Raw genomic sequence first — 24,830 nt, 5'->3', positions numbered from 1 at the left:
GGAGGAACGTGAACCCGGGAGCGATATCATTAATCGGACAAGCAAGATATTGCCCTTCTGTGGCCTTATTTAAGGGAGTTGTTTGAATCTTCGAACCATGAGTGATGCAATTTATAAAACGATGAGCTGACTAAGCTACGGGAAAGGCGGAGATGAATCTGCACGCGCTTACCTTTGTGGCTGAACAGTTCCTTCTGCAGTGAAGCAATACAGTGAAACCCTTTTTTAACAACACACTTAGCTTATTTTCACTCAACTATTGTCGAAAGAAGACAATCCAGACTTTCAATCTTGAGGTGACGTAACGCCGCACGGCTCCCGCGAAGTGAAGAAGAGGCGGAGTTTTACAACATTTCTCAGGCAGTACAAGGTCCAATAGAGTTAATAGATTTGGTTACTGCCCGACAGGCACAATATACAAGTAAAATGTCTTTTTTTTTTTTTTTTTTTACAGTTAATGAGTTGAATCAGTACTTCTACTTTTACCTGAGGCTTTTTTTTTTATCTACCCAATTATCTGTACATGTAGTAAAATACAAAGTGTGAGTACTTTTGCCGTATGCAGAGTACAGTACAGTTCTTCCCCTGTTTGTCTCTGAGGGTAATCCGTCCTCGTCGGATGTGAATTCGGCTTGGCCGGAGGAATTCATTTCGAGGTCCAACCGGAGTCATTTATCCTATTAGCCGATGGCCCCCGTTGGCGCTTTGCTCAGCAAATTACAGTCGTGCCGCCTCAGGGCATTTTTGTGGTCGTTATTACCTCCGCCAAGCACAAAGGTATGACGAGGGAGAGGATGGATTTAGGCGAAACTTTACGGAAGAACCTGGTAAATACTAAGGGGAAATTGGGCTAAAAGTGCAGAAAGAGGAATTTCTTTTGCTATTTTGCCATTTGATTTGCAAAAGAACTCCCCCCTGACCGCAAATGGTACTGTCCCGACCATTTACTCCTCATGTTTTACAAACTCGGAAGTAAATAGTAAATATGAGCAAACACTGGATTCGTGATTGACTTTTGTTTGTTTCTTTGTGGAATTTATTTTCAATTTTTTCCATTTGACTAGCAATAGAAGCTTTCCCCGTTACAAAATGCAAATGCTAGAGTCGTCTTCCCATTCTTAATGAACCAAGAAATAGCCTGCTAGCTAACATACGGACAGGCAAACGCTAATATGGTGCTGTAGCATTTTAGTTTCCCTTGTTTTCGTTGAATTTTTACTACTTTTGCAGTCTGAGTTACAATGGAACTGCCCCAGAACGCAGATGGTACAGTCTCCTTCGATTACTCGTATTATTTTAATTAGGTTTTCTTATTTTGATGGAATTTATTTACTATTTTTCCCATCTGAGGTGGAAGTGCCCCAGAATGTAAATGGTTTAATCTTTTTTTTTTTTTTTTTTTTTTTTTACAAACAAGAAGGTCAGCTTGCGAGCTAAGATACAGACACTCACGCTAGTGAAATTTATTTTGGATTATCAATCTTTGAGTCTGAACGGAAGTGTCCCCCGGCTCCAGACTCCAAATGGTACAGTCTCCGTGAACAGGTAGTAGCCTGCTGGCTAACATACAAATATTTTGTACTTTTGTCGATGTCTGTTTTTGCTGTTAAAGCCACAATGGAATTGTCCGCCTGCCTCGCCGAAATGGTAGGGTCCACTGATGCGCATTAATGAGTTTTACAAAGCAACGGCCATTCATTGACATTTTGCTGCCTCGTTATTATCACAGGACACTCTATTGATTGTATAAACAGCTGTTTTGAGTGCTGGTGTTTCTGGGCACCCGACAGCGGTTAGTAAAACATTAGCGAGACATGGTGACGAAACTTCATGTGTGTTCTTGGATTGGTCGCCGCCAGTTTGGCCTCGGGTTGTGTGCCGTGGTTTAAAAAAAAAATAGAAGAAGTGAAGCGGCGCCAAAAGTGCCTCGTAAAGCATGAGGCCGCGTGAGATGTATTTTTTTTATGTGTTCGCAAAGCTCGTGTTTGCATCAGCGATGTAGTAGCAAATGTTAGCAGATGTTACTATGCGGGCAGATTTAAAAGAAAAAAAAAATAAATAAAAAAAGAGGCTGCTTCATTAGCTACACTTGCACAATCCAATGTGATCCCAATATTAGAGATGTAGCATAAATTCTGCCTTTTACAACGATCGCTAGAAAGGAAGTTCTTTGAATTTTCCAAAATGTTTGTAGTTATTTCATCTTTTAACCTTTGGTTTTGTGTTATTAGTAGTATTAATTGTTTAGTTTTCATTTTAAAAGATGAATATTACTTTTTACCAATATTTTAGAGTATTTCATAATAAAACAACAACAACCTTTTTTGTAAAGTTGGATTTATGTTAAATATTGCTTTAACCTTTATAATGTTTAGTTACATTATTTTTTAAGATATCTTTATTACCTTTTGATTTGTTACCTTCATTTTCTTTTTTTTCAGTGAAGTGGCAGGTCAGTGTAGTATGTGTTAAAAATATTTTTTTCATTCTTCATTCTATACCATGTATCTCAATTTTTGTTGTTTCTTTATCCAGAAAAAAAAAACCCAAAAATTATTTTGGTTTAAATTTTTTTGCGTATAATAGTTTTCCCCACCATCGAGTAAATGCATATTATGACAGCAAAATACAGTTCAAATGTAAAACGCCTCAAGGAAGTGACACAATCCAGTGAAATAAATGCTCTGCATGTTATTTTAAAAAAATCAAATCAAATATGAATTCATTGCTGTGCTCCGCTGCGTAATGAAGCCAAATTATGCGTGTGATTTTGCTCACTCGGCGCCTCTCGAGTCGTGAAGGGCGTCATGTCTTATTGCACTTCAGCGAGTGCAAAACGTTAAGTGCAAGCCTTCAATATTCGTCTTTTCTGATTGGATCTGTTGATTTAATGATTTAAACAATTGACTTAGCGTAAACAAGAGTCTCAAAAGAGCAATTCAACAAAGTAAAAGAAAGATGAAGTACTTCATTAGCATTAGCATCTCTCTTTTTTAAGCCCCTTTTACACATAATGCTGCTGAAGTGGCGATGGCTTGAGTGAAATGTCAGGGGGAAAAAAAACAAAACGACGTGTGCGCCTTTGTAGCCAGCAACATAGCGCCCGCCTGCACTTAGCCTAATTGCTCCGTGCGGTGATCGCTTTAGCGGCGATCATTGATCACAACGCGTTGTCCAGTGCCGGCCAGTGTTGATTAGCGCGTCGGATGGAAGTGGCTCGGGTTGGCCATAACGTGTGCCGCCTGCTAATAACATGATGAAATACTTTTTTTTTTTTTTTTTTTTTTTTTCAGAAGCTAGACAACGTTGATGGCTTCGATTGGATTGAGGATGTTTTTTTGTTTTTTTTTTGGTCATAGGAGGGTTCAGGTTGATTAATTTAAGTGTGTTTTTAATCATGCACTGCTAAACAAATTAGCTAAACCCAATGTAGGTTTTAGCCATAGCGGCCATCTAATGAACAACATTTCACATCAGGTCTCAAGCACACGGTGCCGAATTGCCTTTTTCAGTGCTTTCCGATACTAATAAACCACTTCGGTGGTTTGCGAGATTGATGATTTAACATAAAACACAAAACTGTAGCAAGTTGAGTTTGAAAATTCTTCCCCAAAAGCCGGTTTCACTTAGCAACATGAAATTTGGTAGACAAGTCAACCCTGAGTAGATCCGCAAAAATGGCTCAAAGTCATGCCTGAGAAGACCCAAGATTTCTACCATTTGGGTTTTATTTCTGTTTTAGGGATTATTTTGACCATTCAAAGACTAACTCCTTAAAGAGAATTTGTTTGATTGCAAAGTCAGCTCTGATAGCTTCCGGCTCACCTCAGAACCTAATTAGGATAATCAGCATGGAAAATGGATGGATTTTTGAACCATGTTTACCAGATAGACTAGACAGATAAATTGCCAGAATTGTGCATTTATGTCATTGCTAATGGGCGGAGCATGGCAGCGCAAGGTTAATGACTTGTCTTGAGAAACAAAACTCTATAAAGTTGCGTTCAGCCAGAGATGCCTGTTTTACTTAGCAAGGTGTAGTTTTGAACAATTTGGCCTTTTTTTCAGGCAAATTTAGTTTGAAGTACTTAATTCCTGTTCAACATGGTAAAACGCTAAATAATGTAAAGCGTCCTTCGGTCCCTTGATAGACACTGTGTAAAATTATTATCAACATTTCTCTTTTTACTTGTTTTAAAAGCTGTCTCTTGCAACGTTTTGCTGAATTTTTCCTCCAAGAAGCGCCTGTTTAAAGCCATTATCATCTCCTCAATGCCTACTCAAGCTTCACATGGTTTGTTTCGGAACACTCGGGGTCGAGCGCCCCGCTTTTGAGGCCCGAGCTTGTCAGGCGTCATGAGAAGGGGGATGGATGGGGAGGGGCCGAGTCTTGAGAGTCTCCACGGGGGGGCCACTTAAGCCTGTTAGCCTCCTATGATGACGCAGCGGGATGGCCGCACACACGGGCGGGCGGGTTGGGAAAACATGTCTATCTGCTCGGGACGCAACCTCGCCAGTGACGTTCCCTGCGCTATTATTTCATCTTTGTGCAGGCATATCATCAAGTATTTAAGCTCAACTCAAAGTTTAAAAAAAATCAGCGGGCCTGCAGAACGACACGGATGTCTCATTGTAGTAATTCATCTCAAATTTGAATCATTGAGGGAAAACTTTAAATCGAAGGCCACTGTAATGAAATGTCGGGACATGGCTTAGTTACCATAATTTCTAGTGTATAATACGCCCCCATGTATAATACGCATCCCCAAAATTGACCTCACAATTCTGGAAAACCCTTCTACAGACGTATAATGCATTTTTACAATGGATGATTTTGCTTCTACCAAATGATCAAAACATGAAGTATTATCTGAATTTTGTTAGTTTTTTCAAATAATTATTCTGAAGTTAAAGACTTTATTTGAACACGTAATACTTTCTTTTATTTGCTTGCTTGTATTTGGAAATTCACAGCCCTACTTTTATTTAGTAAATGAGAAAACACACCGTTTTGCTCATATGTTTGATTACCCTGGCAGAATTTGTAAGATGGGTACAATTCTTGAAAGAAAACATGAAGGGTCAGGTGAAACACATTTTATTTAGTTTTAATGGGATTCAAATTAAACTGTTTGATTTTTGACAATTTTTGCGGCACATTTGATTATTAAACAAAAAGACGGGCCAGATCTTTTGTAAATATACAATGTGTGTAAATCTTTTTGTGGTGCGTTCAGTTTTACAATAAACCCCAAGAGGGGTGTCAATGAACAGCTTGAAACATGAAGAACATGCATGACACGCTTGCTACGTGCAACGCAAGGTGCGTTCAGGGCGCATTTTCTGACCCAGGAACTTGCATACGCAACCCGTGCCGCGGCACAGGAATCGTTTTTCTTCGATGATAAAATTTTTATGATCGTTAGAAGCCAAAAACAATATTGCGATTGAATTTCGATGAATCGCCCAGCCCTAGGCTGCGGTATTATGTTGGAACGCAAAGCTTTGTGGATATGTAATTAGCAGGAACTATGTGCGCAAATGCCTGTCATGTATTGTTTGTATTGTTGTATTATTGTATTATTGATTTTAAGCCTCATTTTATAAACTTGCCGATTTCAAAAAAACAAAAAAACAACAACACCCGAGCCTGAAACTGAACAGCAAGTCGGCCATTTTGGTTTGAAGCAGACAGCAGGTGTCCTACGCAAATGGTTGACGAGATGCAGCACATTTTATTTGGCTATTCCAGCATCTTCAGCATTTTTTCTTTGGCTTTTCGTGGCACTTTTTGCGCTTGACAAAGAACAGCACTGAACTGCAGACGTAGCTTCTCGCGCTAGCCGGCGACTGCTCGGTCGCCGTATGCTTGTCATTTTTAATGAAAAGCTAGTGTTTGAGGTAGCGCTGTATCGCTTGTCCTAATGAAGGTGATGGTTCAGGAGGCGCGTGTTTGCATTTGCTATTAGGAGCCAGACGCTACTTGAAGTAATCACTAAGGACAATTAATGACCCCCGATGCTTTTGTGCTGCAGGTATTTATTTACGCGAGCAAAAATCCACCGCCGGCGTTCATTCATCAACAGCCCAGCGCGAGATGGCTCGGCTGTGCCGCGGCCAATATTTCATGACGAAGGCAAACGGGTTGTAAATAAGACACGATTAGAAATGCGCGCGTACACTTTGGCGCAAATATGATTTATGTATCCTCTTAAGTCAAGAGGCACAAATGCAAATGAGTTGTGTTGCCCAGAGAAGCTTTTACATGTTTATTCCGTCGCCGCAGACAAATGATTAAAAGCCGCCGAATGAGATGATAACCCGAAATGAAAACAACGCTCGTAACCGAACTTAATCTTATTTTTGCCGTATGGGATTAATAACGTTTATCTATGCAAATGCATATCGAGGCAGGGCTGCTTTTTACGTTTTACTGGACAGCAACAACTAACACCCTGGATGCCCCTGAAAGCCACCCCCAATTACACGCCACTAAAAGTAAAACTCTTTTTACAAACTTGTACGTCACGCTAGCACTGTGCAGTATATCTATTTGCGAAATATATATATATTTTTGAAATAGTTGGTGTACCGAAAGATTCTTCTAATATAAAATATGTGCCTTGGCTCACTAAAGGTTGGGGAGGCACTGTTCAAGACTGATGGCCGACGCTAAATTGCAAAAACACAACGGGTTACTTAATCCCGTCTTCCGTCTTTACCGTTCATTACTCAGCCACTCGTAGCTCAACGTCGATAAGGAATGTCGTGAAGGGTTATAGGGTTATGGCTGGCTCATTTTTAAACACGTACACACGCCGTGATGAAGTGAGCGTCGCGGATGTCCGGCACTCACTTTACGACGTGTCAAGGGCGGACGCGGGATATCGGATGTCCGCGCCCGACTGGAGGAGAAACATTTAAAAGGGGCGCGTCCCCGAGAACCCGGTGACATCACCGAGGTCTCGATTGCCCTCGGCTGCTTAAAAGATGAATTTTTAAATTTTATTTAATTTATTCCCCCCCCCCACTCCAGCATATTTCACAGTCGAGCGGCGGTACGGGTCGATGTAAGATTACGCGGATGATTTATTGCCCCCCCCTGCAACACCGTCTGAGCAGCTAAAGTTAGTTAACTGACTTTGTTACTTGAGGTTTTGTTTATCGCGCATAGAGGAGGCAAAATATACATCTATAGGGAGAAGTCAATGAGCTCGTTAATGACGCCTGCACTTAATGGGGAAGCATCTCTCATTTCATGGTGGCTACACTCTTTTTCTTTTTTTTTTTCCTTTCTCCGCGGGCTTCTTAATTCTGCCGCTCGATAAGGTTTTTGTCTCCCCGTTTCCAAGTGATGCTTCTTGTCGGTTTATTGTGTAAATATCTCACATTTGCATCATTTGTAATTGTGCTTTTTCTTCCCTTAGAAAAAAAATGCTAGTATTTCTGAGATGAGGTTTCAACAAGTGATTTTTTTTTGAAATGGGATGTAATAAATACAATAAATAAATGAAATATTTTACACACTTAACAGGATATCATCATTTATTATTTTGTCATTAAATATTTCTATATTTTTAATGTACAGTGGTGGCTTGAGATACTCAAATCATCTTTCCCCATTGAAATGAATGGAAATGTCATTAATCCGTTCAAGCCCCCACAAAAAAAAAGTTAGTTTATGTTTTTAATAAGGAAAAATAACACTTTATAATATGGCACTTTATAATGGCACATTTATTTGCTCATAGCATGATAACACATCTTATGATGTGAATGTGAAATGTGTATTATGATTTAAAGTCTCCAAATTCATAGCCCTAAAACAACATCAATCAAAAAAGGATGTAAAAATGTAATACAGTATATAATATAGCACTGCTTAAAGTTGCTGGAAAATCATGAGAACTGATCTCAAAGGTTCTAGTGCATGGATCCTATAGAATCCCATTTAATAATTCATATTTTGTCAGGTCCTTTTTGCAACAAGTTCCCTTTTTCTTCTTCTTCTTACTCCTTTTTCGAATGAAGCCGTATTCTCCCAGCCAACTTCTCCCTGCAACGATCCCTTCGGGTAGAATTTTGCCAGGAGGCACTTTTGTCCTTTTTTTTACCTGCGCAATCATCACAACCGAGTCGTGAGAAGTAACGACTTCATCTCGAAAGCCGCCATCCGTCCTCCACACTCTTATTATTAAGTCTTTCACTTTTAACACTTGGAGAAGTTTTGCCGGAAAACTGTCACTGCCGATATTCTGGCAGCAGCAGATCCTGGCGTTCCGGCACTCTTACAACACTAGGCTGGAAAAAAAAAAAAAAGATCCACTCTCATTGTGTTTTTCCACGCTGTCAAACTGGAGCTGCTGAATGCTTCTTATTTGCATTGCAGCCTATTTTTCCCCCAGAAAAACACCCAAGAGGGAACGCTTGAGTCTGTGTTTTATTCGTGCGTAGGTGTAGAAATATATGCGTATAAAAAAAAAAATAATAATAATTTGTGGCTTGTCTGTTAAGCGAGGAGTAAGACATGTCTGCGGTGAATGATGCTTTATTCAGGATCTTCTCGGGGCTGAATGTGGAATTTGTTCCTGATCCCAGCAAGACTCGAGTCTCTCTGCCGGTTAAGACGAGCACAGGGAGCTCGCCGCCGCGCATTTACACCACCATGTCGCATTTCTACGCCATAATGACGTGCTTTTACACCACAGTGTTGTATTTCTACACCACGTTGTCATGTTTTTACACGGCAATGATGTATTTTTGATCCCACAATGTTATGTTTTCACACCACAACGTCATATTTTTACTTTGTGAGGTCATTCACGCACCATAATGCCGTATTTTTTATACCACAATGTTGTTTTTACACCACACTGTCACAATGTCATGCTTCTCCAACATGTTGTTGTTGTTGTTGTTTTTTTTTATCACCACAGTCATGTTTGTGCACCACAAAGTTTGTTTTTACACTGTGATGTGATGCTAATTACACCTGTTGTCCCATGTTTGTACACCACATTTGTTTTCCCACTGATTGTTGTTTTAAATCTTTAAATTTCTTAAAGCTGTACTCCTTTTCCTCCATCTACTCTACCGTTGTGACTCTCTCTTTAAACTCCACAAAGGAACCTTTGTCGTCATCGTTCTGGTTTTTCCATACGACTTAATATCTTTTATTCATTTTTACTTCGGTGTCCAATCCCCCGAGAGCTTTTCCGACTTTTGCAGCCACACGCCTCCGGTTTGACCTTTTTACCACCGCCAAATTACCTGACGTGGCGCGCGCTAATGTGCTCTCAGGACGTTGGCGCCGTCGGTCCCGGCAGAGTCATTTATCCGGTCTCCAGATTATGACAATACATCTCCAGATGCAGATTCTCCTTCATCTGAGCAAAAGAGGTTTCTCATTTTCATCATTTAGAGGCCAACACACATGACGATATCGGCACCGATGTTTCGATTTGTAATCATTTACCTCGTCAAGTCATAAAGTTTTGTTGTCTCCGCAGGTGTGTGACGGAAATACGCGCCGGATGTAATTTGTCTGTGATGAGCATCCCCGTCATCCACCAGAGTCTGAAGGTAAGACATGGCAAAGTGGCTATTGGTAATGATGCTAAAACTACATAGAACGGCATTTATGTGGCTTCATTAAAAAGAGATACTTCTTTTTTTTTTTTTTTTTTTTTTTTTTTTGTCTTCGACTTTGGTGCAAGGAATGCAATAAAAAGTGTAAGAATTTGATGACATTTAGGCTACAACTAAAAGCGAACTTTCCATTGACAATCCTCACAGGGTGATGTCGCTAAGGTTTATGGTCAAGCGAGTGCATCATGGTCTTCGGCGCTCGAGCATGCACACATTTCACGATCAGAAAACTTTCAGGCATGATTGTCTTGCAGCTCGCCAAGAATTTTGCTAGTTTTGAAACATTGGGAAAATATCTGACACATTATGATGTCAAGAAGGTTGTAGTCGACGCTCTAACACTCAAACATTCTGAGATTCTTGAATCAATAATTCTGTTGTTTTGGGAAAGATATTTGACACAAGAAAGGTCAATTTAAGCTGACGTCTCCAGTCAAGCGAGGGCGTGGTTCTCGCCGGCGCTCGAGCACAAACATTTGACCCTTCTCAAGATTTGAGGGATTATTGTCTTGCATCTAAGCAATAATTCTGTTGATTTAGGAACAATTTTTGACACAAGATGTCAGTGTAACTGAGTTTTAAGGTCCAGTGAGTTCGAGTCGACGCTTGCAATAAATTTTTATTTAAAGGGTAGTAAATCCCATTTCTTACACACCACTAATCTTGATTTTGAGATTATTTCTTCCTATCCGTGTTCTGCTCCAGTGGAAAAAGGTGGCCGATTGTCGGGAATAACGTAGATAGATGGCGCCATTTATTCCGCTCCACTTCCTGCGAAATGAGTCTCTCTTTGTTTTCCGCCAAATGTCACCAGGAAGTGATGGAGTGCGAGTCTGTCGGTGGAGCGATTGCCCATGCTGGAGTCTGATCCCGGGTCATTAGGAGATGGGAAGTCAGGACCCCGGGACTGTGGCGGTCCGGCCGCTGCTGATGAGATAGAACCGAATTACCCAGGAGTAGACGGACTCACTATTGACTTCTGGGGCTTGAAGTGCTTGTTGAAGGCGCTGGTTGGTCCATCCAGATTGATTGCTTTGGCGCATGCCGAAACATATCAGGGAGCACATGTTAAGTTTGAACAGTTTCACAAGCAGTGTGTGGCTCTAGTCAGCGCTCTAGCACTCATCTGTTCGATCATCGAACTTTCAGGGATTGTCCTACATCGAAGTAAGAATTGTAATAATTTTGCAACAATATCTGATTCAAGTTGGTCAACGTTGCTAAGGTTTCAAGTCACGGTTCTGTTTAGTGCGCTAGCCTTCACCAATGTTGCCATCCTCACATTTTCAGGGGTTACTGTCTTGAATCTAAGCAATAATTCTTCCGATTTTTGTGCAATAGGTGATCCAACATGGCAGATTTAGCAGACGCGCGAGTGCATGGTTTGAGTCGGCGCTCGACCAAAACCATATTTGATCAATTTCAAGCTTTCAGGGATTATTGTCTGGTATCTAGGCAGTGGTTCTGTTCATTTTGGAATGATAGATAGATGATAGATGATCTGATAGAAGATGGTTGATGCAACTGAGTTTTTCCGAACAAGCAAGTGCATGTTCCGAGTCGGTACTCGAGCGCTCACGGCAAATTGTTCCGTCCTCAAACTTTCATTGATTGTCCTACATCTAAGCAAGAATTACCTTAAATTTGGTCCAATATCTGATCCAAGATTGTCAATGTCGACACTCTAGAACTCAGAAATACTGCAATTCTCAAACTTAAGAGTGATGGTTGTCTTAAATCTAAGCAAGAACTTTATGGATTTTGGAACAGTGTCAAACATAAAATAGTCAATGCAGCTGAGGTTAAAGGTCGGGTGAGTTCTAGTTGTTGCTTGAGCACTCACGCATTTTGCTGTCCTCACACTTTCCAAGATGATTGTCTTAAATTTGAGCAAGAATTAAGTTCATTTTGGTATGACATCTGATACAAGATGGTTGGTGAAGCTGAGATTTATGGTCACATGAGTAATCGGTACACATTTCACCACACTCAAACTTTGCAAGATGATTGTCTTAAATCTAAGGAAGAATTCTCTTAATTGGGGTACAATATCTAATACAAGGATGGCAAGAACAAGAAACCAAGAATTCTGTGGACTTTAGTAAAATACCTGATCAAAAATGGTCCAAGTAGCTAGGTTTTGGGATCAAGCGAGTGCTCTGTTCTAGTTGATGCACCTACCCTCACAAATTGTATCATGCTCAAGTTTTCTTGGATTGTTTCGTCCTGGCTGATCAAAACGTCTCTGCGGCGGGCCGAGCGTTGACAGACGCAATCCGTTTATTTTACAGCACACCTTGGAAAGTAACGGTCATGATCAGCCCGGCGCGTGCTGTTTACTCGGGGACCCCAGAAGGCAAAGCGCAGCTGTCAGGCCGCATCATTCTCGGCACTTAGCTCGCGTAATGACGAATGACAAGCCTCCGCAGTGAGGAAAAACGTCTCCGCCGGTCACACGCAGAGAACGGCGCTCAAAGGCACGCCGCAGACCTGCCGCGAATGAAAAACTGCAGGGCACCGCGGCAAACGCGGCCTCCGTCCGTCCTGCTGAGCGGTGCAGTCAATTATAGTCACCAGTTGCGCTGGGAAGCAGCTTGGTGCCACTGTGCAGCAGACTTCTGTGCTCAAGGGACACACTTAGATTTTTAAAACACAGATGGGCTTGGTCATTTGTAGACGAGGTTAAATACGAAGAGAAACTTTTGTAAAATTGGTTATTTCAAGAAAATCATTCATTTTGTTCTATTTTTTTTACAATGTTAATATTTATAAAAAATTACAGTCTTATGCACAGGTGTCAAACAGCCACGTCATTTTATGTGGCCCGCGAGAGTGTGCATCGACTTTGTTTTTCGTGCTAAAATACCAAAATTGCAAATTCTCTTCTCTTTTGAAAATACTGAGATATAGGACCCATTTTTTGTTACCAACCCCACTTTCAAAATAAAATTGATTCACACTCGAGTTGAACAGTTTTTACTGGCTTCTGATTTCAAAAGCAATTATCCATGAATTTGTGTATATGTAATAATATGAGGCGATCATACATTCATACGGGTTTGGAACCATAACTGTGATGTGGCTCGCGACAAAAATGTGTTAGACACCCCTGGTCTAATGTCAACAATTATTTCATGAAATTATAAGCTTCTTACGTGTATATGTACAATTCAAAGGCATTTTATGAAAATAAAACAAAATAAACATTTTTTGTTTATTTTTAGCTACATAGGGTGACTGAAATATTAGAAACAGCTCTCGTATTAGATCACATTAGACAGTGCGGGAGTACTTAATGAATTGTCTGGCAAGTGAGGGGGAAAAAAAAAAAAATCACCCTTCCTAACTTGCTGACAAAGCACAACTGTAGATATGGCCGACGTAGGGGGTTTGGGGCAGTGGTAATGAGGTGACCCTTGAACTTGCTTCAAGGTGTACCATCATGATGAGGTATGTGGAAGGTCAGATTTTTCTCTCATGATCCCTACCTCATCTATTATTGTCTCCCCTGCTGAAATTAAGATGTGCGATGCGAGTATGGCGGGAGCGGGGGGGGGGGGGGGGGGTGACGTTGGGTGGGGGTATTATGTGGTTAAGCGTGGAATCATAAGAGGCGGACACACACTAGTGCACAGCAGTTGGTCCGAACGACGTATCGGTGCTGCCGAGGCTAATAATGCGCGCTAGTGGCCACTTTTTGCGGCGTGTGAGGCATCACGGGTGATTTACGACGCTGCTTTAAGGTATCTAGCGTGTAGGTTATGGACAACTGTCGCACAAGAGCAGCAGCTAGTGACTGTTGCTTGGGGCCACAATGCATCTGGCATATATTACGAAGCTTGTCTTCCTTAGTATGTCGGAGCCAGGTGAATTTATCCAGCTACTGTGGATCTTAACCGCTGGCTCTGTGTTTCGGGGAAAATCTGGAAAGATTAGGAAAAAGTGACGGTACACTTTGCCTCCCTGTCCTATCCTTAAACCTGGGCTTCACTGGTTCCCTCCGTTTTATGAGGCTTACTACTTTCAGACCTGACAAATGACCGCCTCTTATCACTGACATGAATTCAAACTCTTTGACTGCCTGTAATTATTATTATTCGCCACCTCCCGTTGAAAAACACTCGCTAAGCCCCGGTACACACAAAAGAGATGATCTGTTACAAACACCACACATGAAGGTAAAAAAAAAATCAGGAATGTAACAGTTTATCGTACTGTATTTAGTGCGCGGCAATAATCTCAGCACAGCGCACATAAAGATTCTGTTCCACCGCCGATCTAGAATCTAGTGCTCCAAGACAGAAATGGCCATATGTCTGTCTGTGTTGTGAACACTCCGTTGAAGGTGAGCTTTAACACTTAACAAAAACCCATGTCGCTAACCGCTATCTAGCTAATGTTAGGCGAATTCAATGCTGTTTTAGCGAATGTAAACCAAGAGATTAAATATTCCGAGTTAAGTGAAACCATCTCGGATTTCTTCGGACACGGCCAGCGACAGATGTTTGAATTGTGCAGGCGACGTGTTTACGACGGCCACTTGGTCATCGTGTCGTGTCTTTGCCGCTGCATCCAATGTTTCTCTGAACACTTGTCGGTTTCCTTTTTAAGCCTAGCTGGTTTTTCCCATCTGCACATGCAACATGGCTGACAAACAAATACCGAACACACGATTGAAAAACTATCCCGTAGCCCTTATAGCATTAACATCATTATTTAGGATATAGCTTCACCGCCAATCTATTGAGTAGAGCGGCATATTTGATCTTTTAATTGGGATTGACTAAATGCTATATGCTAAGTAGCTTACTGACTAAAGTAAGCAAACATTTTCATGATTGCGGCGTAGCGTGAGAACAATGAAAAATACTGCTTTGTCCGAGATTTCCCTCCTAAAGACCAGTTTGATTGTTTTTGTGGCTTTGAGACGAATTTGAGCCGCACGGCTTAAATCAACAAGGCGACGTGACGTCCCTTGCATTCATAACGACTACATTAGAAGAAAAAGAGCCAGCTGGTCTTTCACTGAACACCAGCGAGTCTTTTTGAACTTTTTTTTTTCCTCGTCTTTGTTCCAGTTTGTTTAGGTTTTGAAAGCCGCTGCCGCAAATATGAAACGCCCGACGGCTTTTTTTTTTTATTTCTTTCCATCCAAGGCTCTCTTGAAAGTGAGCGAACGAGTCAGACGCTAAGTCGTATTCATCCGTTGTTGTTCGGTGTCTCGCCGAACACTCCAAATCCCGCAAAATCATTTTCACATCAGCAGCAGTCCTATTTAAGACTTTCGACTTCCTATTGATTTTCATACAGGGCGTCTTCATCCCTCGAGGTTGTTGAGGGGCTTAAGCAGGTATTTATTTTCAGGCTCTTGGACTTGAGCTGTGGCGGGTGATGTCATGTTAGCGGGTAATTATTTCTGTGACCTTGTTCGTTCCTTCTCCTGTATAATAGGAGATAAGCTTTTGTGGTTTTATGTATCATGATGAGACGTCTTGTCAGTGTAGCTGCTGTAATGATGAACATGTTTGGCTGCCCATTTGATGGCAAGAACGACAACTTCAAAAGCCGGCCAATGGCTGGACAGACAGACCCGAGGAAGGCCGGTGGGTTGCTTTCTGAAAAGGGCCTGAAAAATGGAACAAGAGGACATCTGGTCACTTGAGGTTCAATTCAAAAGCTGGCCAATTACTTGACAGTTCGACAGAATATTGACTAAGGTAGTCAAACTCCGGATAAGTAAAAATAAATGCTGTTGAGTAGCTTTTTGTAAATCCTGAAAAATCGACAAATCTGGGAAAAGAGGACGTCTGGTCGCTAAAGATAGTTTTCAAATTTACTGTTATTCTTTACAACAGAATACCAATTCAAGTAATAGAACTCCAGATTATTTAACTATTTTTCTGGGGTTGCTTACTTTAAAAAAAAGTGGACAATTCTGGGAAACAATGACGTCTGCTAACCTCCGATAGTGTTTTCCTATTTACTTTATTTGTAATGACAAAAGCCAGTGTGGGTACAGTCTTCAATAAACACAAATGAGTGAGGTGTAAATATTCCGGAGATAATTGATGAAGTGAATAAATGAACATTTAACATCACTTTTATTGAAGAGTCCTGATGGTGTATACAGCAGAAATCCAGCAACTCACACACACAACTGAAAAAACGTTGGAGCATTCGTAAGTCAACATACCATTGTAGTACTATTTTATAAAACCAGTTTATTTGTTTGCAGTTGCTTATGTTTTTTTTAATCCAATACAATGCAATTTTTTTCTTTATTAAAACATAACCAAACATTTTTTTTTTTATTTTATTAAAATTTTTTTTTGACAAAGCTCGTACCGATTATTGGCATTTCAATTAATTTCAATGGGAACAATTTACAAGCTTGGTTATGGAACAAATAAACTTGTAAGTCAAAAAGATAATACAATAGTCAATAAGAAGTAGTAATTGGTATTTTTGGAATTTTTGAAAGACTTCTACTGAGGATATTATGGCTGGTGTTCCCCCTGTTTTGGTGCCACTTTAGAGGCTTTTTTTTTGTTTGTTTTGATTTGCCTTTGTCAAGCTTACAGCCTCCCGCCAGGATGCGATCACAACTTGAGCATAGCAGCGATGCATGCTGGGATTCCGGCCGTTAGCTCTGTGAGCCTTTTTAAATCCAGCTCTCATGTAATAAGTGTTTTTCTTTCTGATATTTCCCATGATGCTCTTTTCTCTCCTGTTGCAACTGATGTTACTGAGGCAATAACAACAACAACAAAAAACCCCAAACAACAACACAATGTACAATCTTCTCAATAGTCAACAAATGGTCACTACTATGATTTTTCTCAAGGCTATTTTGTCTCCAAAGCTACCACATGTTGTGTGAGTATGACTAATACTGTGTATACTAATAGAGTCTAAAATGGCAACTCCCCCCCCCCCCCCCCCTCCCCCTCATAATATTCCTTCAATATAATACTCAATGGTAGGCCTGGGTATTGTTAAAAACTTCATGATTCGATTCCAATTAGATTTTTTTTTTTTTTTTTTTACATTGTGATTCAATTCCATTTTGATTCTTTTGGTTGTGACTCAATTCGATATGGATTCAATTGCTTTGATATTGATTCGATAAGAGATATATACACGGAGTATGTGCTGCTTGCTTTGGTTGCCATTTTGTTGTGTTTTGGTTGAGTGCGGCCTTCTTCCGTTCAACGCAAATAACACGCAAAGTGCCCCCACTAGCCAGGAGATGAATCGATTTATTACAGCAGCTTACTGAAGAGTTGTGACTGTCTCCATGTATTCCTCTCTGTATTCTACTGCCCCCAGGTGGCCAAGGCATGCACAACAGATGGAGCAGCACAATGTTCATTAAAAAAAAAAAAGTGGCCTACCTGTTTAATTTCTTTACATGCTATTAAATTAAGTCATCGCTGTATGTTTTTGTCAACTACAATAATATAGAGTGCTATTTTTCTTCATAATAATAAGAAAAAAAAATATTTACTTCACAAACTTGTATTTTTATTTATTTATTTTATTTCTTGTTTTTTTTTTTTTTAAGCTACAAGTTTCTCCTCTCATCACTGGAGCGAATTGGGAGCATCCAGGCACAGAGCCGAGGGGAACGCCTCCCCTTACAACTCACCTGTGTGCTCCCTTTCTTTCCTTCTCCTTTCTGTCTCGAGGCGGAGTTGTTTTGCTTGTGCACAAAATCAATAGCTATTACACCAGAGAGAAGATGGTGCGCCGTCACCGCCTGCCTGACGGCTGTCATCTCCTTTAATTGCTGCGCTAATATCGTCCCCCGCTCAGCCTGGATGTAGGTCAGCGGGCCTGCAGGCGCGCCTTCCTCATCAGCTCCTGCTCCTCCTCTTCCTCCTCTGGGCTCCACCAAGCGCAAACACGGCGAAGACGAGTTTGGTTTAATCCGATCGTATTTCGACTCTGGCAGTAATACGACTTTCATAGCATTACCTTAAGTAAACCGGCAATGTTTTTCTAGTAAAATTATGGAGTACTCGATTGCCATGACTTGTAACTGTAGTTTTAAAAACAGTAAAATGTCAGGCAAACCTTTTTGTTTGCAGTTTATTTTTTAATACAATAAACACAAATATAAATTCAACACGACCTGGCAGCAGACACAGAGCAAAACAATAAAATAGAAGCAAATACAAATACATAAGGAACGAACTGTATAGTGTGATATAGTCACATATTCAATTACATTACAGCATAGATTAATCTTTTTATGTATATGGTTACATTTATCGGAAGAAACAAATTTACGCAGATTTGTCAGCGATATTTGAGAGAAGTCGGCCTTTCGTCTACATAGACAAAGTCTTTGAACTTTAATTTTAGCTCATGAAAAATGGCATCAAAAAACAGTGTTGTTTACTTTGTGTTCAGTATATGACAAAGCATAATAGAATTTTCAAAATATAGTTTTTCATTTTTCTCACCGATTGCATGTTTTTGTTACATGTAAAAATATCTTTAAGAATGAGTCTAAATCATTTTAAGCAAAAATTACAACAAAAAATAATAACACAACCATGAAAACAGCAAGATATTACCATTTATTGTGCCTATTATCAATGCATTACTTATTACTGAATTATTGTTGTATTTTTTGTCTTTAAAGTATAAGCTGAATACAATAATAAACAATAACTGTAAAAATACGATAAATAAAAAATAATTACAAATCTTGAATGTGAATGAATTGCAAACATTTATTTGTATTTTATTTCTATACTTATGTATACATCTTCAAAATACAATGTTATTAATTTTAACAATCATTATTTTCCAAAGTGCAAAAATGATGAAAAACGAAGCAGTAAAACAAACAAAAAAAATCATGTTGTAAATTAACTGCAACACTGTCATTTTATATTTATTTATACAGCTTGAAAATACTGTATTTATTGAAAACATTTATTTTAAAATGACACAAAAATAATCAACTTAAAATAATTAAAAAAAAAAAAAAAAAAAAATATATATATATATATATATATATATATATATATATATATATATATATATATCAATGAAATACCAATAATTGTTCGTTATAAAGGAGTTGCAAAAACCTTTTTGTATTTAAATTTTTATATTTACACGACGTGTGCAACAAATTGCGGCCATTATTTTGGCACACGCGCGGCGTTCTCCATCCACGCCCTCCATCCCAAAAAACGCCAGCTCCAACGTGCTTTCTGTTGGCCCGTGCCGGTATATTCCTCTCTCGTCTGTGCGGTTTGCAAGTGACGGTCCAGATGTGTGTGTTTTCTCTGGAGGCTGTCGGGATCCCGATCAAAAACCCTCCGGTTGTTTTTGGAAAGACGGCAGCTGTTGCTCACAACCGCTTTTTTTAGTCTCCGATTGCGCCTGCGCTTGCTTCTTGTCGTCACTTTGTGTCCTGTCGGATGAATCTGTACCGACTGGATATTTGCGGAGCTTGTAGGCGGACGAGAAGTGCTGACTTTGCGTAACACAGCTTTGATTGATTGCCTCGAAATCTGGTTCAAATAACGTGCACGACGCTGTCAATTAAGTAGACCTTTACATCTGTTATTTCCCATAGGAAATTATGGAAAGTGAATTTGTTCCAGGCACCACTATTGTCATAAAACCTTTATTAACTCGACGGGTAGTGGTTTAAAGTGTAAAAATAAGTCGTGTGTATCGGAAAACAAGTTAAAGACCCTGTAAAGTGAATTAATTGGAGATATAGTGTTAAACTGTTTTTTCACCATTTCACTCGGCTAAAACGGCGCCAAGTGACGCACTTTGGAGTCCGGCATGAGAATCATAAATAAATAAAATGTAACACAATTTCATGAAGTAAAGACAATTTCATAACTCAACGCAACTTTATTTATACAACGCTTTCACAACAGCCGCAGCTAGCACATGTTATGAAATCACATTCAAGCAACTCAATACAATAAAATTACATTCAGTACAATTTGATAAAATTACATACGATAAAGTTAAATAGAGTTAAGTTGGGGTAACAAAACAATTTCAAGAGTCACCTCAAAACTGTTGTTGATGATGTCAGCAGTTTAAAAAAAAAAAAAGGTTTTGTGACACGGCTTGTACAGCGAGCTTGTGCGTATCGGTGTGTCTTTTATCCAACCACGTGTGGAAAATAACGAGGCAGGGTTTCTGACCTTGACTTGATTTTTGGTTGAAAGGCTCCAATTTGGATCGAATGCGGGCCTCAGATGTTTGTCGTGTTGACGCTTGGAAGTGTTCCCGTCGAGGCGCAGAAGAGCACAGGTGCTTGAAACACATTGTTGTATGGCTGCAGTGTGTGTGTGTGTGTGTGTGTGTGTGTGTGTGAGCAGCCAAATCCACTCACCCAGCTGGGCTGGACGTGTCCGGTGGCAGTGTCTCTGGGACCATCTGCCGCCCCGCCAACCTCGTTCAAATGCCAACGCCAAAAACACGAGGATGGTCCTTCTGTTGCCTTTTGGACGGCTTCATTACGTCCACCGAGGAGCTGATACGTTCGAAACAAACCACAAATGAAGACTGCTAGAATTTCTCTTGCCTCATCGTGCTTCCGTATATGCTTTCTCCTCATGTAAAAGATGAAAAGACACGGCTGTCCATTCACAAACGCATCGTAAAGGAATTCTTAAAGATGTAGCGTAAGGGAAGCTTAACAAGTAGCCGCTTCGGAGCATCCGCCGAAATGAATTTATTTATAAACGCTGAATTCCTTGACATTTGTACTCTTTGAAAAGCTCGCTGCTCTCTGTTTTTCTCTCTGGAGTCGTCGCTCCTGTTGAGCGATTTCAAGTCAAATTCTGGATGCTTTGAGGATACTCGAAAACCTAATGAGGCTCCAATTTGACCATTATTTCTTTTCAATTTAGGATCTTTTTATTTTGGTCATATTAAGTGCATATTTAGTCATTTGTGGCGTTTGTGGACTGTGCGAGCGTCGCACAGTCTCGTATTCGCCACTGGCGCACAAATGAGTCACTGAATAAATGAATCTAATATATTTTCTCATTTATTCAATTGAGTCTGACATTAGATTCTCTCCGCCTGTTTAATATTTCATGGGTGTGCTCGCCTCCATTAGTGACATTTGGATGTTCTTAAACTGTACCGCCGCACAATATCTCAAGTTATTACTGTCTGTTAAAATCAGGACTATTCCATACTCAAACTCAACACATTTTTGAGGCAAGTTCATCTTTGTAAAAGTTTAGTGTTTGATCGTGGTTGTGACCATGAAACTGAAATTGTCTCTGTCAGGCTTTTTTCAAGTGCCAAAACTGGTTTAATTAAGGGGCATGTAATTTGGTAGCCATGTCTATCATAAGTAGATACACAATAAAAAGAACTCTGAAGAAACACACAGACATTTAGGAGATCAGCCATTTTAGTTTGAATTGGCCCTTTTGGCCAGCAAAGTTTGATAATTTGCCATAAAACACTCATAATTTGGGTTTCCACCAAAGCCCGTTTCATTTAGCAGTATGACGTCTTGTAGTCATGTCAAGCATGAGTAGACCCACGAAAAAAGTCTCAAGAAATAATGCCTGAAAATGCACAGGAAGTCTGCCATTTTTTTTTTTTTTTTTTACAAAGTCAGTGTATGAAAACTGAAAAATGTATTTTGTTTCTTGGCCTCTGTTGAAGATTTCTCTCCGAGCGTGGGCGTGTTTTCAAATGGAGCATGCCTATCAAGGGACAAAGAGCGGGAACAGCAAGTCTTGCTTGTTTATTACTTATTAGCGATTCCGCTCAAACGAGTTTGTTTAGCACGTACTTAATTACCTCCATCGCATTAAACCTCCGAATAGACATGCCTGTTCTTGGCGGCTGTGTCGACGGCAGCCCGGCTCGCCCATGGCGCTGATTTGATGTGAGCTCCGCTAGACAATTTGCAGTTTATTACTGCTGTGTCCAGCTCGGTCCCTGATGAGATTAATCAATGTCTGCGAATCACTGGCGACGCACTGTTTGCGCTCGCCCGAGCTCATATCGGAAACGATTCCCGGACGAGCCGATCCGCAACCGCGATCAAGTTCGGGTTGGGAATTGTCCCGGCCACGGGGACCAAGGCAGCCCCTTTTTCCCCAACCCAATTTTAACTTAAAGACTCTTGAACTCTTGGTTTTCTTTTAATGGACTTTGACTTTCAGTTAAAGTGGTGCCTTGACTTACGACTTTAATTTGTTCCGTGACTAAGATGGTTACTTAATTTACTCGTCTATCAAATAAATGTTCCCCTTTTTAAATGAATTGAAATGCTATGAATCTGTTTCTGTTTTTGTCTTGTTTTTAAAAATGGAAAATATTACTGGATTGTAGAACAACAGTAAAAAAATGGTTTTATAAAGTTTAATTACTGTACATACCATAGTCTTGGTGTGTTGTCAGTGTGCCTTTAACTCAGTTGTTCTCCGTGTGGTACAAGTACCGCTAATGGTACGTAGCGCCCTCTAGTGGTACGCAAAAAATTATCATCCAATTCAATAGTTGCACTGCTTAAACGTTTGTTAAAAATCAGTTACAGTGCATTCATGAAAGTACACTTCAGTTGAATTTAACTTTTAAGTACGTTACATTTTCATGTAAACTTTTAGAATGGTTTGTTTTCACACATTTAGTTAGGAACATTTTTGAACTTACATGCAATGATTATTTACGTGGTTTAAAAAACAAAATCTATATTTAAGTGGAATGTTAATGTTCAAACGGGACATTATGTTACAGTGGCTTACAATAATATTATATTGACCCTCACTAGGGTCGCGGGCGTGCTGGAGCCTATCCCAGCTGTCATCGGGCAGGAGGCGGGGTACACCCTGAACTGGTTGCCAGCTAATCGCAGGGCACATAGGAACAAACAACCATTCGCACTCACAGTCATGCCTACGGGCAATTTAGAGTCTCCAATGAATGCATGTTTTTGGGATGTGGGAGGAAACCGGAGTGCCCGGAGAAAACCCACGCAGGCACGGGGAGAACATGCAAACTCCACACAGGCGGGGCCGGGGATTGAACCCGGGTCCTCAGAACTGTGAGGCTGACGCTCGAACCAGTCGGCCACCGTGCCGCTCATTTAGAAACATAGTTGACAAATATATGCGGCGGTGTCAGTAATAGGTTAGGTTCCAGTCGACGAATCAAGTCAATGAGTTAACGGGCTTGACCAAGGGAGCGATGTCAGGAGCTGGATCAGGGTGAGCGTCTGGTTGTGAGTTGTGGCCTACAACAGGTCTGATTTTGTGTTTGTCTGTTTGTTTTATCCCGTTCAATAAACGGCCGAAAGTGCACCAGCGACTGTGACTCCCCTTGCCCACTTGCCCTTTTTCTTTTCATTTCACGTGCATGGCTGCGTATGTGAAGCTCGCTCGTATCTCAAATTTTGCCTGGCAGAGCAAAGCATAAATCAACAAAGGGATAGCCCCTAACTTGAAAATCTCATGTGAACTGCATCTAATAATCTCGCATGGGCTGGGCCAACAGAGAGCACGACAGTCTTTTGTGTTACTGCAACACTTCTCGTAATTGTGTGAAGGAGAGGTGTTGACTTTGATTGATTGTTTTGCTATTTGTACACACACCTGCGCACACGTACACACACACACAAAGACGATGAATTATGTATCGCTGCACAGGAAACAAAGCAATCAATATAGTAAGATGTCTGCCTTCGCTATTGAACAAAAACACTGGCAGTGAAGAAAAGAGAGGGATCAGGTGTTTATGGAGGCTATGTGGATGCAAGTATTGGGACGCAGCCCCCTAATCAACTAATCAATCAATCACAAGATAGATTAGAATCCTTACCAAAACAACTAAGTTATAATCGATCCCTACCATGCATTTGGCACCCAGTGGTTGGGATGCAAGGGTATTTTGGAACCAAAATAACTGTTCTTTACTGTACCACTTTTTGGCACCCTGCTGTTGGGGTACCAAAGGCAGTGCTCGGACACCTAAAGGCCGAACCTAGACAAACTGATTGGTCAACAGACAATGTTCAAGACCGAAAACCAGACCAGGATTTCGAAGCATGCAGAGGCAAGCCGGACTGTCATGCTTGCATTTTTTTCCCCCAGCGTAGCGTGCAGGGTTCCGTTAGCATCCTCCGCTAGCTTGCTCGGAAGCCATAAGAGAGGGATGCGGCTGATTAAGAGCTACACATCGCTGGAGGAGAACGACCTTGGCGTTCGTATCGGAGAATGTGGGAAACGCTGGCGAGCAGCGGCGCTCCCCAGACGAGCGACCCAGCGCCAGCGATGAGCTGCAGGCTAATGTTTTTTTTCTACGCTTTTCTTTTTTTTTTTCTCTGCCGTACTGGCGAGTTGAGGAAGTTGCCATTACCATGTGGCTGCCGCATACAATTTGATCTTATCGAAAAAATACATTTCTGCACCGTGTAGAAAGGTATAGGATGGGTGTGATTAATAGATTGTCCATTACCGATTATGAAGAATTTTGTCACTCATTTTATCCATACAATCTAACGTTTGTACCGAGCTTGTATTTGGAATTGACTCTAATACATTTTCTCTCGCTTAATTTTGTGCCAACTCGTTTGCTGGCTAAGGAGGAAATTGCAAATTGGATCCTTTGAATCTGATCTTTGAGAAACGTTTTTTGTAAGCGAGCTTGCGTCATCACTACGTCTTTTTGACACGTGCCCTATAATGGAAGTGCTTTTTTTTGCCACCTAAACATGCTTCGGTAGAAGTTGCCAACATAAGGAAATCAGGGTGAGCTTTGGTGCTGAACTATATTCAACTTTCAAAAAAAAAAAAAATACTGTCACATATGCATAATCAGGCATTCTGTAGATTTTAGGGACCAATTAGTTCCTTGATCTGATCTTTCAGAGATGGAGGATTATTGTCCTATATTAAGATAAGAACCCTGCGCATTATTTTAGGCTAGTTTGTGTCGTCACTACGTCTTGAAAATTGGCACTGCAATGGGTTTTCGAGTGTGCCGCATGAACATGTTGCAGCAGAAATTGTCAGTCGGAAGAAATCTTTAAAACATAATTGGGATAATTGTCCCACAATAAGACAAGAAGTCAATCTTGTTTACAGTGAGCATGTGTCATCACTACGTCTTGAAACTTTTTTTTGTTGTGTGCCGCGAAAAATGGGTTGTGTACAAATAACGTGGAT

At 40.5% G+C, this 24,830-nt stretch overlaps 1 protein-coding gene across 8 annotated transcripts in view; it reads left to right on the top strand.

Annotated features, from left to right (window-relative positions):
- Window positions 1–24,830, top strand: part of LOC133468682 (kelch-like protein 29) — a 162,451-nt gene that overhangs the window by 1,272 nt on the left and 136,349 nt on the right. For 2 of the 8 annotated variants that reach the window (XM_061754882.1, XM_061754881.1), the window contains exons 1-2: window positions 1,417–1,545; window positions 9,510–9,582. The gene's annotated coding sequence lies outside the window, so the exon portion shown is untranslated. Of the gene's footprint in view, window positions 1–1,416; window positions 1,648–9,326; window positions 9,400–9,509; window positions 9,583–24,830 lie in introns of those variants that run through there. The other 6 variants (XM_061754879.1, XM_061754880.1, XM_061754884.1 and 3 more) reach the window with 3 other exon arrangements.

Source organism: Phyllopteryx taeniolatus, chromosome 18, assembly GCF_024500385.1.
Source record: "Phyllopteryx taeniolatus isolate TA_2022b chromosome 18, UOR_Ptae_1.2, whole genome shotgun sequence".
NCBI classification, from domain to species: domain Eukaryota; kingdom Metazoa; phylum Chordata; class Actinopteri; order Syngnathiformes; family Syngnathidae; genus Phyllopteryx; species Phyllopteryx taeniolatus.
This window is presented reverse-complemented; position numbering and strand designations above follow the sequence as displayed.